This window comes from Hippocampus guttulatus, chromosome 10 (assembly GCF_054856545.1).
Source record: "Hippocampus guttulatus isolate MCC_2025c chromosome 10, RoL_Hgut_1.0, whole genome shotgun sequence".
Lineage (NCBI taxonomy): Eukaryota > Metazoa > Chordata > Actinopteri > Syngnathiformes > Syngnathidae > Hippocampus > Hippocampus guttulatus.
In genome coordinates this window covers 7336291-7355921 of record NC_141270.1, presented here as the reverse complement: position 1 = coordinate 7355921, position 19631 = coordinate 7336291, and the positions used below count along the sequence as shown (strand labels likewise).

Here is a 19631-nt window from a genome sequence, read left to right as displayed (position 1 = left end):
CAGGTTTTCAACCGTGATGCCTGTTGCCCAGCAACCAACTCTGCTCTCTCTCATGATCTGGACAGATGAGAAGAGCACATATGTCCTAATATGTCTTTTGTCTTTTTTTAAAGGATTATCTGTCTTTGGTTACATGATATTATTCTGCACCCCAAAAATGTTTTTTATTATTGTTACGATTACTCAGTGCACTTTTTTGACATTTTATTGCTTTCAAATTTCTCTACCAATTCGACCTATTCCAACTTTGAAATATTCACAAAATTCTGGACGTGAGGAATCCGTTTCCAAATAATAAATAAATAAAATCCATATTTTGTCCATTTCGAACATTTCAGGAACTATTTTCCATATTCCAATAATTCCCATTTGGACACTCAACTCAAAACCTTTCATGGATCAATTCCCAAATAAATTATTATTATTATTGCAGAATTTGTGAAATATAGGCATTTTTGGCAGGGTGGAAGAAAAATCACTGATCACTGAATGGGGACCATCTCATTATTTTCAATATTGCTAATATTTTGTTTCATGATCGTACTATTCTGAATTGCCTGATGTTTCATTAGAAGCCCATGAAAACTAAAACAAAAGTGTGACAACTTCTGCCAGGTTATGTAACATCTACGTATGTATGTAACATCACACATCTACATATTTTATTTACCTCCTTCCACATTTCTTGACCGCTTGGAACCATTCTTCAAACTTCCAAGTTTCACGTCCTGCATTTCAACACAATTAATTTTATTCCACAGCATGTCAAACCAGCTTCATCTAAGCGTGATTACGTTGATAACGACTGCATTTTTCAAACTGGATCCTATTTTATGGCGCAAATGTACCAAATGAAATGTCCTGTGCCTTGCAAACATACAAAGATACAAAATGGGAGGATTTCTTGCAGAGCTGCAGGTTGCTGATAGCCAGCCAGTCAGCCAGTGGTCTGCATGTGTTTGTGTGAATGCGTGCGCGGATGAGATGATGGTTCATGAAAGAGAGTGGCAAAGTGTTGGAAGTCTCTCCGTCTGCACTCACAAGCCATTTGGAGCTCGTTCAGTCTCAATTTGGCAGCGGGCAAATGAAAGAGAGGAACACAAACAATGACGGATGAAGAGGAGCGCGCAAAAGAGATGAAGGCACCGCAGCGGCAGATGCACGTTTTTTTTTTCTTTTCTGCGCCTCCTTTTATATCATCATTTCATTAACCATGCATACGACATGCATCGAGTGTCATCTATTCGCTGTATGCCAAACCCCATGGACCTTTTCATAATTTCATCAAACAATAGGCACCAGCTTTACTTCTGTGTGGCAGAACATGAATGCTTAACACAAAAAATAATCAGAATCTTTAACCCTTTTATGGACAGCGGCGACTACAGTGGACAGCTTATCATGTTATCAGATTACAGGGTGCATTAAAATGTTAACAAAATTTCCATTTTGGAGTAGCGTAACTAGATATAGCCCCCAAACCCCCCCCCCCCCTCCCATTTTCTTTCAAAACAACTCCAGTTTAAATCAGCTAATCTTTAAAGTTAGGAAGATAAATGTAGTGTATATTATAAATAGTTGTCCATGGAAGATGCCAAGTAGTAGATGTTTCAAAAGGGACAGCCTGGGAATCATATTTCCATTATCTGAATTGTAGAAGGCCTTTTTTTTCCCGTAGAATCAGCTATGCATAAAATGTTGATTCGGGTTATCTTTGAGTAACTAAACAAAACACAATGGGTCCCCTACTAGCTAACATCAGCTCTGCAGCGCACTATACTGTACATCCATCCATCCATTTTCTGAACCGCTTGATCCTCACTAGGGTCGCGGGGGGTGCTGGAGCCTATCCCAGCCGTCTTCGGGCAGTAGGCGGGGGACACCCTGAATCAGTTGCCAGCCAATCGCAGGGCACACAGAGACAAACAACCATCCACGCCCACACTCACACCTAGGGACAATTTAGAGCGTCCAATCAACCTGCCATGCATGTTTTTGGAATGTGGGAGGAAACCGGAGCACCCGGAGAAAACCCACGCAGGCCCGGGGAGAACATGCAAACTCCACACAGGGAGGCCGGAGCTGGAATCGAACCCGGTACCTCTGCACTGTGAAGCCGACGTGCCAACCACTGGACTACCGGGCCGCCCCTATACTGTACATTTCAGTGTCAAAAGTGCATACCTGTGCCACTAATCTGAACGATATCAAAGTCAACTGGTTCGCCAGTCCCTCATTGTACGTCAGAATTTCCACCGCACCTATTTTGAATCAAATTAACTGCTGAAATCGAGGCCATTGGGCTCGCAGGCTACGCTAGCTTCAGAGCAGACAGAAACAATAAGTCCGGCATGAAAAATGGCTGATCGAGGGCTGTGGGTGAACGTGAACAGCTGATGTACACACAGAAATTGAGTTTTTTTTTGGTTTAGACCCTCTAACTGCCGAGGTAATAATCAACATCTACGTGCCACCCTAGCTAACGCTAAGGTTGCCTTGGAAAAGCTACACATGAATGACTAACATATGTCTGTGCACCCAAACTATTTTTTTTTTGTGATAATGACTAGACACTCATTTTTCTCCCCCTCTAGTGTGTGACGTAGTGGTGAAAAACTCTATAGGGACATGTGACATTTACCGCCTTGTCTCATGAAAACGCCATTATAGTTTTTTTCTAACTCTTGTAGCTAAACTACCAATGAGAGCCTATTTGACCATGACCATGGAGTGTCTCCAATGACCTCCAGATTTTTGTGTGAAAGGGGCCTATCAAAAAGCTGAGAGGAACACAAACAGGAGACTACCTGAACAATCCTTAACTCCGCCTGTAACTGACCCTCCCGATCCCACACCCAGCTAACACTTTACACTCCATGCTGTGAGGGTAGCAGGTGATTGTAGGGACATCGCCTCCTTCAACCCTGATACGACCTCATGTTGCCTTGTTATCTTTTCACATAACGCTCTGCATTATTCATGGCAGTGCACACGGACACATGACACACCTACACGCTCGCACATGGACAGGGCAGTGCAGGGCAGATAGCAGAAATGACCAGCGGGAGGGAGGGAAAAATGTGACTGATGTTATACTTGGTAATATCATTTAGATGTGGAAATGTCATGAATTTCGGGTGGTGTTCTATGATGATGTTAGCAGTGTCAATGATGTATCGTGGTAAGAGTTTAATTTGTTCTGAGACTATGTTAGTAACTCAAAACGGTGGTGTCACAAATCCTTCTTCACTCTTGAATCAAAAAGCCCAATTAGTTCCGGCCCTAAGCCCCTAAAATTATTATTATTTTTTTAAGGAGAGTAATAATATTAAATAGCATAAAGAATTCAACCATTTTTGCACCATCGTTTCATGCCTCAATTCCATTGTTTCTTCATACAAGTTACAAAAGAACAGGAGTCTACTTTGTGGCTCAGTCAGCTGCAATAAGTCGTTTTTCACAGAGGATAAAGAATATATGTACGTGAGTATTGTGTCGGTCTACCTACATTATTTTGCCCCGCTGTTTGTTTTCAAAGAGTTGTTTCTTAAAGGGTTATCAGACTTTATCAATGCTCTTCGTTAGCTCGTCAATGGCGTTTTCTATTATGTGTTAGCATTAAGCTAGCGAAAGTTGATTGGTTTTAATTATGGAGCATATCATTCTCTCATGTTTAGTTTCACAGGAAATTTCGATTGAGAGTGGCAATAAACAGCTTAAAAACTGGGGGGGGGGGGTTGTTTTGAAGAATTGCTAACTACCAGCCAAACTGCTGCGTAAGTGAGTTGAGTTTATGATGCTCGTATGTCACATGCTGACTTAGTCATACCCAAAAATATGGCAGAACAACAACTCATGAGTCAGTTCAGTTGTGATTCACGGGATCTTTGTCGTTTTCTATGATGGAGTCATTTTAAGTTGACTCGCAGCCGAGTTGTACTCGATTACATTTTCCCCACTGCTATTTTGTTGTGCCGTGGGTGCCTTCATAAATATTCCATTGCTCTGTCATACATAATGTGGCAACATAAAAGTGGGTGTTTGTTGCTCTTTATTCATGAAAAAGTGATGAAGAATCACATCGCATAGCCCAGAGAGTTTCGTCCACAAAAGTTAGTGCGAGATCACTTTGATATTCCCAGTATTTGTTTGTGTGTTGTTCCGTCCTCATGCATTTGCATGCTGATGATAACGATGACTTGATCAAGTACTCCGCTCAATTGAATGAATTCAATTGAGCCGGAAATGACATACCATATATATATATTTTTTTTTACATTTTGCTTTTCGTTTTCTTCATGTTTCACTTTGTTAAGTGACAATTTTGTTGCGACCAATCAACAGAGAGTAGTGTAGAACCACAATATGACCCTTATTGCAAACCGTGAGGCGAAATAAACCATACTGTGATACAAACACTATCCAGCAAAGCAAACCATACTGAAACACAAACCAAACGTCAACACAAAACATTCCTCACGATGACCCACGAGTAAACGAAAATGCAATGGAAATTGCGCATCGACACAAATCATGTCACAACACGAGCCATACACCAAAGCAAACCATGCCACTGCGAAACCCGTACCGCAGCACAAACCGTACTGTACCGGTATGTGAAAAGTATTGCAACACAAACTGTAAAACATGAATCATACCGCAAAGCTAACCAGACCATAAACTGAAATGTACGGCAACGAAACCAAGCCACAAAACAGGAAAACAAACCATAGCGCAATACCGAATGTAGCGCAATGCAAACCATGCAACAAAGGAAACCATAACGCAACACAAATTGCAGTCCCATTCATGACAGGAACTCTTTTCTTTATCCATGCCCACTTACAGAAATCATTTTTGGGTCAGCGTTTCCAAACACATTTGTGGGCTTTGAGAATCCAGGATGATTTTTTTTTCTCACTGTTCCACTTCATAACTTCAAATCGAGTTGAACTTCAAAGGTAATTTTCTCAAGTGAGTTTTCTGACTTCCTGCCCTATTTGTCAACATCTGTCACTTTGTTGGCACAAGCCCTGAAGTGGGCAGGCGGCGTCATGCATACATCATATGCGTGAATGTAGCTAGCGGGGTTACGCTAGGCAAAGTCAAACCCTGTGGCAGCCCGAAATAACTTGTCGCAGGCTGAGTGGGCTCTCAGAGGCTGACAGAGGTACGTAGTTGCTACACAATAGCGATGCACATGTTGATATTAAAACGCAGAGACCTCTATGTGTGATTGGATGGCCACTTCATTAGGTACACAATCTAAGGCCGTCCTTTTTTTACAATATGATGCAGTGATGTGTGAGTTTTGTGATGCAGGTAGTCACAAACTATGCCATATTTAGAGTGTTCCATAATGTGGGTAGTAACATCCAAAGATGTTGGCCACTCCGGTGTTCTATAAAGTGCAGTTGCTGTGTTGCAGTGTGCGTGTGTGTGTGTGTAAGTTTTGACAAAAGACAGGTTGATGCTCCCTGCCTTTAAAACAGCCTAACACCTGCTGTTGACATGACAAGCCACACACACACACACGCACACACACACACACACACACAGCACAAATGCACGTAGAGCGGTTCTAATTGCTCACTCCCTCCAACAGGGTGAGGAAAATTGGCCACCTGAAGGCATCTCTCACCCACTTGTTACCTCCCACCACTTCTCCTCCTCCTCCCTCCTGAATTACATCATCATGTTCTCTTTTCCACTTGTCTCAATATTTGTTCTTCCTCTGGTTGTATTGACCAGAGGTTGTTTTTTCCGCTACAGTGCCTCTGCTGTTAGCTAGGGTGGAACACTTGTGCAATGGGCTTGTCTTTTGTAGCTTTATTTTCGAGGAGTGACAAACAAAAACCCACACCACTCTTTCACACAAGGCTCAGCATCCTTTTATAGCGTCCTAAATGCGGTCATAACAATGACACTCCTTTTGGCTATGTATGGCATGTTGGGCTACACATGGTGCGGTCAGATTATGCATGGCATATTAAGGTAACATACTAAGCTACATGTGGCCGAACAATCGCACACGCCTGTCATCAAAACAATCACTCGCCAAGCTATGCGTAATATAACTACTCGCTCGTGTCATCAAAACAATCACTCTCAAAGCTATGTGTGGCATAACAACCACATGCTCATACAGTCACAACAATCACTCTCAAAGCTACAGTTGATGTGAAATAAAACTGCCATGCACCTGATCACAACAAACACTGTTAGATCTTTATGTGGGCTAAGCAGGTGATCACCTGCTTGTGCAGTCAAACCAATCACTTTCTAAATGACATGTGGCATAATAATCTTACACTTGTATCGTGAAAACAATCACTCTCAGACCCACATAAAACACTTCTGTCATCACAACAATCACCACCAATGCTTTAATTTTTTTTTTTAATGACCTAACAATCACGGGCTCGTGCAGTAAAAGTAATCACTCGCATAGCTATATATGGCATAAATATCACATTCTCATGTAGTCACATCACTTCCAAAGCAACATGTGGCATAACAATCACATGCCTGTGGAGTTAAAACAATCACTGCCGACGATGTCATTTCGGAGGTCAACATTACACATGCCGCTACCGACATAAAACAACACAACTAATGACATCATGGAGACGTGGTTTTCAAAATGTAGTGCGGATGGTGGTGTGTACGTGTACTCCCTCTAGTGGCAAGAAAAGTATCACTTTACTACAATACAATACATTTGGGCGCCTCCACTTGGTACCCTTCCTCATCCTTCTCCTATTCAGCTTCCTTCAAATAAACAGCTGTCACACAACATTGAAGGCAGCAACAATACTTAGTTGCCCCCACTCCTCCAAAACCATGTTTGTTTTGTTTTGTTTTTCTTTTTCTTTTTTCTTCAGTTTTTCATTGGATCCCTCAGCGGGATGTGGCAGCCAAATTGATGAGTCACTGAGTTGATCTTCATCTTCCTCCGCTCCTTCCTTCCTCCTCTTCGTTCTTTCTTCCTCGCCTGCTTTGGGCTCTTTGTGAGTGGAGTGCGCTCGCTCGTTCAAAACGTCCCCCTTCGCACTTTGTAATGTCTTCGTTTCCTGATCTTGTCGATCTTGAAAATAATGTAGATGCTCCCACATCAAATCCAACATGTTTGGGAGTAAACTTCTGACGTCTTCTGCGTGGCAAATTGATTTCGGCATAAATTAATGAAAACATACCAATGTCAACTTTGACCCAGAAGCCATTATTTATTTATTTTTTTGGGACTAGATGTTTTTTAGACGCCACGCTGACAATTGTTTTGAATATTAATGTTACCTAACATTAATCGTAAATCAGAAATGAAGGGGATTTGATCAGTTCTTGTTATTCTCTGTATTGAGTTGATTAGTGAGACTTGAAGGGTACGACTTGCTACTTACTTGCGACTTGCACATATGTGTCCTACTCCGACCTCTGTTGTGTTCGATACCATTTGAGGTGTTACATGACTAGGTATTATGTCCTCACAATGTGGTTTCTATGATTAGTGGTATTAGTGTAGAATTACAGTATGCTGGAAGTGGCCGCAAAGTGCGTCTGTGGTTTGAGTGGGCTGTGTACGAATGTATAGAAAGTAGGTCACCTCTCCCAAGGTATTACAAATCATCACATGTTGCCTTTGTGTGAATGGAACCGCGGCTTTCATGAGTTCGCCATCCATGCAAGTGTCAGATGTTGTAATCCCATCCAGCGCACCTCATCATCTTCCTATTATACACACGCGCTCTAATGGGCCTTTGGAATTTGAATGTCTCTATTAAAGGTCCGGCGCACAATGAGCATCGGGGAAGAAGAAAAAAAAAAAGCACTCAGAGCTGTGAGGAGTGACGGCCGCGGAGACAATACGGCATGTCTGCGCAAAGGCTTTGGCCTCCAGCGCGGGGACAATGTGAACGAGTGTGAGCGGGTTTGTGACATCAACTTGAAAAATGCTATCTCCGTTCAGCTCACATTTGGAGCAACTTGCTTCCATGCAAAGGCCTGAAGCTAGTGTTAGGGTTTGAAATTGGGGTTTCAAGGCAGGGTTGGTTAGGTGTTCAATTTCAGAGGGTTATGGTTTCAAAGTCGGGTGTTAAGGAAGGGTAAGGGATTACAAATGCGGGTTTAAATATAAAGTGAGGGATTCAATGGAGGTGTTCAAGCCAGGGTTAGGGTTTCAAACAAGGGTTAGGGTTTTAAGCCACCATGCGGCTTGCATATTACGGCTTTCGAAAAGGATTAGGATTTAAAAAGAAAGTTTCAAACCTGGCCCAGCAGACTCCACGCGAAAGGCGCACTACACCCTGAACACATAGAGGCGAACAACCGTCCATACCCACATTTACACCGGTCCCACCCCGCCCGAACACAAGTCAGGCGAGTGTATCAGGTCGTTACAGGTTCAAATTTGGATTTCAAACGAAGACTCTGGTTTCAAATGAGCTGCAAGCCATCATTAGGGTTTGGAATGAAGGTTTTAAAAGTTTTCGAATTTGGGTCGGTGTTTCAGATTCGGGATTCAATCCAGAATTATGGTTTCAAATTTGGGTTTTAAGCCTTGGTTTTGGTTTTAAACAATGGAAAGAGTTTTAAAATAGAGTTTCAAGCCAGAAGTAATATTTTGAAAGCAGCCAATCTGTTGTCGGTCATTCCCAATGATTGTGATGACGTGTTAAATCAATGTCATGTTTACGGCCTAGTTTGTCAAGCTGTTTCGGTGGGAGAACGGGGGGGGGGGGGGAGAAATGAGAACAATTCATTTCATGAATTCCGTCCGTCTCTTCGGCTGTTAATTACACAGCGAGGAGCTTTGGCGTTTGCAGAAGGAAAGAGCACGCATGAAGATGAAGTGCCCGTCGGAAGGTCACGGCAGACAAACACAAACAAACACACACAAACACGGTCATCCGTCTTCATCTCCATTGTCATTTTCACCTTCATCTTCATTGTGGCTTCATGATGATGATGAAGAGAACACAGATAAAATGTGATTTAAACGTTTGGTACTTAGCAATTCATGATCAGCGGTGACCACGTGTCCTCTTGTCCAAGGGCGACTCCACTTTTTAAGGGTGTTTGACCAACACAATCAGAATGTATTTTTCTTTAGACTTGGTGAAGCAGCAAGTGGTTCACTGGATAAGGTTTTCCACAACCACTCTGTAAAAAGTGTGTGGTGACCGGATACTATCTTTTTCCAGGACATATCCACTTTTTACGATGTTGTCATGGCCATTTACCAAACGGCCTACATGTGATAAGAGAACCTGGTCGTTCGACTTGGTGAAGCAGTATGTGGGTCATTTCTCAAGGTTACCCACATAACTGTACCAAAAGCATCTCGCTGGGAATTCATTACGGTGACCATTTATTGTCCTTTCCGGGACATATCTACTTCCGCCCTCGTGGTGACTAAACAGGATACAGGTGATAATCATTGTCTTCAGACTTGGTGAAGCAGCACGTGGTTCATTTGCCACTGTGATGGGCACAACACGATGCAAAAAGTGTGTTGTCGCAAGTTAATTGCAATGAACAAATGTCCTCATTTCCCAAGACATGGCCACTTTTTCAGACACTTTCTTGGGCATTTACCCAAAAAAGGTGACGTGTAAACAGATAATCATCTCTTTAGACTTGGTGAAGCAGCATGCGGTTCATTCGCCCCAGCCGTTCGCGCGGGCTAAAGAAACGATATCTCGCGGTGAGCGTGAGACAGTGACCAGATGTCGCGCTTTTTAAAGTAAATCCAGCTTTTACTATGTCATTACGGAGAATTATCGACAAAGGCTGCGTGCGATCATATAATCGCGCCGACGATCAGATTATTCTCATGATACCAAAAAATGCATGCAAGTGGGTAACAAGACATTACAAGCGCAGTTGTTGCGCGGCTCACACTGCACCTGACAAAGCAATCTTACACAAGGGCAAAATAGGCGAAATAGGTCGCACACATGCAACAGCCCGCAGTCAATAGAAGACGCACACGCACACGCACACACACACACACACACACACACACACACACACACACACACACACACACACACACACACACAGACACACACGTGCCCTGAAACAAACACACCACCTCTGGAGTCAATCAGCGGAAGAATTGGCCAAAGCAGACACATTCGTCAGGAAGAAAAGCCTCACGGGGGTCTATTGTGGTTATCTCTAAGCTTTACACCCACCCACCCACACACCCACCCACCCACCCACCCACCCACCCACCCACCCACACACACACACACACACACACACACACACACACACACACACACACACACACACACACACACACACACACACACACACACACACACACACACACACACACACACACAGACTGACTGACTGTATGTTCCATCCATGTTCCTTGTTGGATGTGCTTTTATGTGTCTTTGTCGTGTTTCACCTGTAAACCGTGGCTTGAAACCCTAACATAAAAATCTAACCTCGGCTTGAGCCTCTACTTTGTTACTCGAATTTGAAACACGCTCGTTATGAAACCCTTAAACCAATTTTGAAACTGTTTTTTGAAACTCTAAACCTGGATTGAGCCCCGATGTTGAAGCACTATTCGAGGCTAGAAACAATTTGAAACCAAAACCTGATCTTAAATCTCTCATTGAAAACCGGAAACATGATTTGAAACTAGTTTGTAAACTCCGCTTTGGAACCCAAACTTTGTTTGAAGCCCTAATTTTCAAACCGTATCCCTTTGTTTGAAACTAATCCTGGATTTAACAACTAATGTGAAACCCCGACACTGTAATGACTCCCTAATTTGAAACGCAAACCCTCAATTAACCCCCATAGTTCAAAACTCAAACCTTAACTTAAAATCCAATTTTGAAACTCTAACCTGACTTGAAACTCAGACTTTGAAACCCTAACCCATCATTGGTTGAGTTGATTGGTCTGAAACCTCGAATATTTTTTGGAAAGGTAACATTAGCCCCTAATAAGTTTTTTAAATCACGTTGTTAGAATCCTGGAGTTTGGCCATCCATCAGAGAAGTTTGTGACACATTTGGTCGCCATGCAGAAAACATCGGAACACGCAACATCCGTCTTGCAACTGACAGCCTCCAGGTGCTTCCCCCCCACCCCCCATTAAACTGACAACACTTGCTTCTGTTCTGCTGCAAACTATTGGAGATGCCGGACGACGCTGAGAGAAGAAAAGTAATTTCCCCACACGGACTAACTAAATTTATGTTTATTTCTTCATCTGTCATGTTCAGACGCAGACAGAGCCGCACCTGATTACCAATGCCAAAAGGAAACAAACAGGAAGTAAGGAAGGAATGCCAGCTGCGCACTGAGATAACTTGTTGTTGACTTTCACAGTCGGATTGTTGATTAAAATCACGTCAATCTTCTTCAAGCACTTGGCGGAGGTCTGCTCTTGATACCGAGAGACGCTCTTCTTAGTAAATGTTATTGTTATGTTCGTTATTAGAGAATAAAATAACATTATTGCCCGAGTTTCGCTCAGTCATGTGGGTCTTTCCTTTACATCTGGTTATCTGGTTGTTTGTCTCTATACCAGTGGTTCTCAACCTTGTTCGAGGTACCGAACCCAACCAGTCCATGTGCCCATTCACCGAACCCTTCATTACTGAAAAATAAAAATATGATTTTTTTTTAATACAAATTCAAGACATAAAAAACACATTTATTAAAAACAGAAAAAAGTAAACATAATTCGTATAAAGTATGAAGTATACTGTACGTTTTTTTATCGTGCATAATATGAACCAGCCAGTGATGGCCAAGCGAGCATGCCATAATTGAGTCGGGTGTGTCCTCCTCAATGGCAGAGGTTCTGTCGAATCCCTGATACTGTTTCACCAAACACCAAGGGTTTGATCGAACCCAGGTTAAGAACCATTGCTCTATACAGTAGTTCCTCTCCTTACGAACGTCTCTTCGTACGAAATTTTCAAGTTACGAAACACCTCAATCGGAAAATATTGCCTCTTGTTACGAAAGAAATCTCAAGATACGTAAGGTAAAAATACACACAGTATGGGCCACTTCTGAGATAGAACATGCACTAAAGGGGGCAAAAAATTATGAGGACGCAGTTCAAAGTTAAATGACCATCATTTTAATTCTTTATTCTTTGTTTTTTTTAAATGATGCACAACTCTCACTTATTGTGCAATAATCTAATTGTAACATGTATGGGTTACATATTTTGATGCATTTTTATGCTTTAGAACACATTTATGTCTGAATTTTGGGGGGGCTTGGAAAGGATCAGGGAATTTACATGGAAAACGCATCTCTGCTTACAAAATTTTCTCATTCAGAAATTTCTTCCAGAACCAATTAATTTTGTAACTAGAGAGGTACCACTGTATGTGCCCTGCGATTGATCGACGACCAGTTCAGGGTCTGCCTTCTGCCGAACATGATTCAAAGTTCCCTTATGAAAGTGAATGCAGCATTTTTATGTGTGCTGCCCGTTTTCTCCTCCATCACAGTCCTGCGCAGTCTGGCATGATGATTTTAGCAAGAAAGAAAGTTTAAGAGTAAAAGCAACAAAGTTCTTCTCCTTTTCCTCACTAATGGATCACTCCGAATGCGCTGATTTCAGTCAAAAAAACGCTAGACAAAGTATGTGTGTGTTTTTGTCTACACGGTACATCTACAAGACAAAGATCCAGATTTAGCAGCGTGAAAGAGCCACACTTTGTACCATGATGACAGGAACAGATTTGTCGTGAATAAAACATAAGAGCGCCACCGCTGCCACCGGAGCCGTCGCCACCTCGCTTTGCGCATGGCGTCACACAGCGTGCCGCCGACGACAAAGCGGACCCCACCGCCGCCTTGCCACTCAGAAAAAAGCGCTGACACTTCAGATGCGCAGGTGCATCCAAAGAGCCCTTTCAGGGCCCTGCTGATGTCGCCGCTCCGCCGCCATCATCTTTTTCTTCTTTTTTTTTTTTTTTTAGACAACCAAATGGATCCAGGTAGGTCCAAGTCTGCACTTTGACCCGCTTAAGAGCAAGAGGCAAGCAAGACATTTAATATTTGATTGGGATTTATTTTGGTTCTGATTGGACTCTGTCCTCTCATCAAAAAGAGCCAGAGTACCAAGTCCAGCACATCTTTGAAAAAGTTCACTTTCACCGCCCCTCATTTTTCTTCATCTTAGCTATTAAGAATCAGGGTCCTGGGCTGGACCCTTTACGATCTTCAGTCCAGAGAGCAACATTCCAAGTCTCTTCTCAGATTCTCCAAGAGTCTCTTTCAAGCTTTCCAACATTAACTACACCAGATTTTCCTCTAGATTCTCACCTGGGAAATCATTTAGGTTTTGTGCACCAGAATCTCTGATTCTCCAAGGAACTAAGGTTGCTAAGTAAGTTCATACTTATGTGATCATTCTGATCCCGACTGGGAAATCCTCCTGGTTTTACCAAAGGTCTCCTTCAAGCCTTGTCACATGATCTCGATGGGGCTTTGCATTAAGCTTTCATCCAGGAAATCCTCCAGGTGTTACGTCAGTGATTCTCCTAGTGGATCTTTTCCCGTTTTTTTTTTTTTAAGCTCTACAACATGAACTCTTCAATGGTTTCCACCAGGCATTGGTAGGTCCATCAGTCAGTAGATACCTTCTTGATCCCGAAAGAAATTCTGTTTTTCCCCTTGAAAATCCTCCAGATTTGAGCTCAGATTTTGAAGACACCTTCAAGGTCTCCAACATGATCCTGTCTTTTTTTTTTTCAAGATTCTCCCCAAGGAAATAATCTCTTTCAGGTCCAAGGCCCACTTCCCACCCCCTGACACCTCTGATCCTTCTACTTTGTCCCCTTCCGACTTTTCCATCATTTGCAGAGTTGTGCTCCTGACCACCGGCTGCTCCTACCCGTCACTCTGGCAATCTGAGTAAATCCCCCATCAAAATACTCTGTCAGGCCATAAGAATGGTTGCGCTGTAAGAGACAATGACAAAAGTCAAAATCCAAGGCATTGACTGTTTTACTTGAAGATCAATTCCATCATCTACTCCAGTATCTTCTACAAAATCGTACCTGTGAAATTCTTCAGGTTCTCCACATATATTTCCCTGTGAATGTTGTCCAAAGTCTCCTTCAGGCATGCGTAATCTCTTCCACCTTTGACTGCATCTTCTGACACAGTGGATCCATCATCCTGTTGTCCCTATCTTTGTCTCTAACTTTTCGTCTTTCTCAGATCTGTCCTGTTCACCGCCTGTTCCTCCCCAATCGCTCGGGTGGACAGAATTGCATCCTCCTCTCCAGCGTATCCTGTCAGGCCATCCACCGCGGTTACTATGTAAAGGACAATGGTAAAGAACAAGGTCCGTCCAAGCCAACCAGGTCACATACTTTTTAGATCCCTCTGCTCATTACTGGTCAGTTCATGTCCCTTAAAAAGAATATAATCTGTATCAATCATACATTCACAATAGGAATACAACAGCCTCTTCAGAAATGGCAAATATTTTGTATTCAGAACTTCTCTCACAGAGACCAGCATCTATATTTCATCCCATGGAGATGCTGTGCTTAGGAGGCCACTGGGTATGTGGCGGACAAAGATGGGTGGGTGGCGGCGGTGGGGAGGTGACGAAGCGTATTCATAATTCAGCAGAGGCTCGGCTTGGGGAAGGGACAGGCTTGACCGAGGGGACTCACATTCATATTTCAACACATAGTTAATAAAACAGCAAAACAGCCGAGGTTGGGGACATGCAGCCAAGACGCTAACTGATAACTCTTGGGACGGGGTGGGGTCGGCGGGGGACCAGTAAATGGGCATGAGGGACACTTTTATTGAAGGAGAAGGGACTGCGAAACGGACCGAGCATCCATATTTGATCAGCGGGTTGAGAGGAGTGACTACCAGGTGGCTATCATCACACGCGCATCCTCGCCACTTAGATGAGCGGCTGAGTGCACTTTGGTGGGAGAAACTTGATAAGCATCCCTTTGGAAACAGACACGGTGGTATTTATAGGATGCCATTAGACGTCGAGCCATTAGTTTGCGGGACAGTTTACAGCCTCCCTTTAGATGGCTGTGCCATTCGCTCTACATCTTGTCACATCACAGTTATCAAGTGGCTGTGACGCTGTTGTAATTTTTTTTTTTTTTAATGTGGTGCATAAAGGCTTCAAGTCGAACCAGCTGCAAGTGTTGACAGTAGAGTTCTGAGTGGATTTTACTGGTCGTAGAAATTCAGCCCATTTCCAATCTGTCACATTACATCACAGATTAGCATCCCAAAAGCAATTTTGGAGGACATTGTGTAAAACGGTAACCTCAATATTAGTCCTGGACTTCTCTGCAACCTGATTTACTGACATTTAGTATACAAGACAACATATTACATTGTCAGCCTTAGCCTGGACACATCAAACCTCCCGTGGAGAGGATCAGTACCACGTTGACCCGAGCATGGATCCTTTTTACTGCTAATGTACAACCATTAAACACCCCAAAATGACCTTTGACCGACGAACAAAAACAACAATAAGATAATCTTGCACAGTGAGAATGTTGTGACGCACGGCATTGTGGGTAGCCGCCTGACTAATGGCTGTGTCACAAGCGGGACGCTCCACTTGTATCTAAGCTAACGCCTCTGTCTTGGATGTTTCGACTGTGGACTATTGAAAGATGCGTGAGCATATATTTGTTTTCATGTATGATGATGCTCTTTGTCAAGTAAGACAATTCAGCGCACTAGTAGAAGGACTGTCTTTTTAGGAACAGTTTTTTTTTCATATTTGGTCTGACAGGGAAATGTGCTGCTAAGATGAGTCTTATTTATCGCTCTGTGTGTGTGTGTGCATGTGTGTGTATGAGTGCCCTGACAGCATAATTGCCTGGCCCGCCATTTCAATTGAGCCTCTAAGATTGCCACGGGCTACATTCTATTCTCTGCTCTGTTAGCCACCACCGCTAATAATTTTGGGAGAGGCTGGAGCTCACATACTGTAAATATATATATTTTTGTCCTCATCCTATTATGACTTTTGGATATTTCACTTTTCTCCAAATTCAAGCCAGCATAACAGCATTCAGCATAACAGAAACCCTAACCCTGATTTGAAGTTCTAAATTATTGTTGGATATTTTCACACAGGCTAGGAAGCCTACAGTTAAACCTTAAGCCTATGTTGATACCCTAACCTTGGATAGCAACTCTTGCTTTATAACAATAAAACACTGTGATATCCTTACCCAAGGTTGGAACCCTACTGAGAAATTGTGACATTATCTTGAAACTCTAATTCAAAAAACCAAACCTTTGATTGAAAATCTCAATTAAAATCCCGACACTGACTTGAAATCCCAACTTAGAAATTTAAACTCTTGACGGAAAAACCGAACTTGAGGTCAAACCATTTTAGGATATCCTGAACCAGGCTAGAAACCTTATCTCAAAACCCCATCCTTGTTTCCAAACCCTAATTTGAAACCATAATAAAAATCCTACTTTCAATGAGATGAAGACACACATTTTTATATCCTTATCCAAGCTTGGAAACCTACTGAGAAATTATAATACCGCCTCAAAATCCGAGGTCAAAATACGAACCCTGTCTTGAAACCTTTATTTGAAAACCTAATCCAGGTATGTGTGAAGAAAATTAAAAAAAACAACCCTTTATTCTGCCCCAGTGATTGCATTACAGTGCAGGAAGTAGTTAAGCCATATTTAGAGTACTGTACTGCATTACAGTGCAGTACAGTGCAATATTTCACCAGTTAATCTCCTTAGATTCTTACCATGCAATTGTTGAATAAGATAGAGAATAGGGCTGTTACATGAGTGTCATTTCTTATGTATAATTGGATGGTGTACAAACATTCGTGTTGTGTCTGTTTGTTTACAGTTTTACAAGAAAGACTTCTATAAAAATACCAAATGGTGGATTCTCGTCTTTGTGTTTTCATTGGAGGATTGCTTAGCTCGCTGTCTACACCAAGCTCTCATATCGAACGCGTGGTTAGGGCGGAAGAACCTTCCTCATCACTTGCGGAATGACGGCTGTAGTACCTGGTAAGTATAAAGTGCCTGTGAGATCTAATTAGTAGCGCGGAGGCAGCAACAGAAAGGTGAACGCAGGTACATCAGGACAAGAATCCCCAGTGGCGTCTCCTCTCCCGTACGCGACCCAAACAAAAGCATCCTAACGACTATTTAACATTTGCATGCGCTGGCGCCACGCTAACGAGACACCGCAACGGCACTTGGGGCCAAAAGTGACGAGAAGCTCCATGAATCAATCGGCCCGCTTTCTGTCGTAATGAGCTACCGGGAGCGCCGTTGTTCCCGGGAAACCCAAAATGGCTCTCCGGCGTTTGGTCCAGGACGCCTAATTAGCTGCCGGACCGGCCGCCGACAAAAGCTTGTCGGGTCTCGTTGGCTGACACGGGTGCTAAAACAAAAACCCAAACAGCATTTACAGATGTCCAGGAATGTTGGAAAGCTCATTGAGCGTCAGACTTTTGATCGTGTATTGCCATCAGCTAATCAGGATCACTCACGTTCATTCCAGCCCCATTTATAGAAATTCTTTTATTTTACTACCACTTTTATGAGGCTGAAGTCAGAATTTCTTCGGGAAAAGCAGATTCACTATTATGATAATAAATTTGTGTTATAGTTTTTTTTGGGGGGGGGTTGCTTAAGAATTTTCGAATAAGAATACCTTTTTTTTAAACAAAAATGTATATTTTCCCCCCATATTGTTACTTTTTAAAATGGCATTTTACATTCAGAGGATGATGATAGTAAATTCTGCTTGGTACTCAAGGTCACCATATGAAAAAAACCTGTACATTATAAACAAATGAAATACAAATACAACATCAATATAAAGTCATAATATGTGTTTGTATAGTTTACAATTTAAAAACAAATCTATATTTCTTTAGTTTTATCTCTATAATCTTTTTTTTTTTCACAAACCACAAGATTCGTGTGTGTGTGTGTGTGTGTGTGTGTGTGCGCACGTGCGCGTTTGTTAATCCCTCTGGCCCCGGAGTGAATTTGCGGGGATGCATGAAACACGTCCACCGGGTCGGCTCTTCTTGGGCCGTGTTAGCCGGCGTGACCAACCGAGACATCACAGCAGCTCCACCGGGGGCGCACACACGCTGAGGAAAATGTCTCTCATTTGCATATTGCACCAACATTAGTTTTGGATGTGACGGGAAATCTTCACGGTCATGTCGGACGGTGAAACAAGAAACTTGGAAAATCAACTGGCGTCGATTAGTGATTAGTGTTGAATGAAAATAAGCGATTTCACAAAATATCAACTTTGGCAACACAATCACGTAGAGAGTATGTAACAATACTCGCAGGCGTGTAATTTCAACTTAACACAGGGCTCCCACGGGTCCTTAAAATTCATTAAAATCTATAAAAAAAGAACTTGTAAAATTATGTTCTTAATTGTCCTTAATTTTCAGGAAAAACTTCTAAAATCAATAAAAATTAACCTGTGGTGTTAATTTCATTTGTGTATGGGCCGAATAAAATGTATAGTATGTATAGTAAGAGACCATGTATAGTAAGGCGTTTTGGGCCGAAAGAAACGACCACGTATAGTAAGGCGTTTTTAGCCGAAAAAACGACCATGTATAAACAGTAAGGCGTTTTTAGCCGAAAAAAACGACCATGTATAGGAAGGCGTTTTTAGCCGAAGAAAAACAACCATGTATAGAAAGGCGTTTTTAGTCCAAAAAAAACGACCATGTATAAACAGTAAGACGTTTTGGGCCGAAAAAAACGACCATGTATTGTAAGGCGTTTTTAGCCGAAAAAAACGACCATGTATAGGAAGGCGTTTTTAGCCGAAAAAAACCAACCATGTATAGAAAGGCGTTTTTAGTCTAAAAAAAAAAAAACGACCACGTAGAGTAAGGCGTTTTGGGCCGAAAGAAACGACCATGTATTGTAAGGCGTTTTTAGCCCCCAAAAAAAGACCATGTATAGTAAGGCGTTTTGGGCCCAAGAAAACGACCATGTATAGTAAGGCCTTTTTAGCCGAAAAAAAACGACCACGTATAGTAAGGCGTTTTTAGCCGAAAAAAACGACCATGTATTGTAAGGCGTTTTGGGCCGAAAGAAACGACCACGTATAGTAAGGCGTTTTTAGCCGAAAAAAACGACCATGTATAAACAGTAAGACGTTTTGGGCCGAAAAAAACGACCATGTATTGTAAGGCGTTTTTAGCCGAAAAAAACGACCATGTATAGGAAGGCGTTTTTAGCCGAAAAAAACGACCATGTATAAACAGTAAGACGTTTTGGGCCGAAAAAAACGACCATGTATTGTAAGGCGTTTTTAGCCGAAAAAAACGACCATGTATAGGAAGGCGTTTTTAGCCGAAAAAAACCAACCATGTATAGAAAGGCGTTTTTAGTCTAAAAAAAAAAAAACGACCACGTAGAGTAAGGCGTTTTGGGCCGAAAGAAACGACCATGTATAGTAAGCCGTTTTGGGCCGAAAAAAACGACCATGTATTGTAAGGCGTTTTTAGCCCCCAAAAAAAGACCACGTATATAGTAAGGCGTTTTGGGCCGAAGAAAACGACCATGTATAGTAAGGCGTTTTTAGCCGA

The 19631-nt window shown here is 42.3% G+C and overlaps 1 protein-coding gene across 7 annotated transcripts in view; it reads left to right on the top strand.

Moving 5' to 3' along the window:
* LOC147199093 (uncharacterized) overlaps positions 1 to 19631 on the top strand; it is a 111431-nt gene that overhangs the window by 49097 nt on the left and 42703 nt on the right. The window contains exons 3-4 of one of the 7 annotated variants that reach the window (XR_015102045.1): positions 10996 to 11100; positions 11253 to 13280. The exons of 3 other annotated variants lie outside the window; for them this stretch is intronic. The gene's annotated coding sequence lies outside the window, so the exon portion shown is untranslated. Of the gene's footprint in view, positions 1 to 10995; positions 13281 to 16891; positions 17248 to 19631 lie in introns of those variants that run through there. 3 more of the 7 variants (XR_015102044.1, XR_015102046.1, XR_015102043.1) reach the window with 3 other exon arrangements.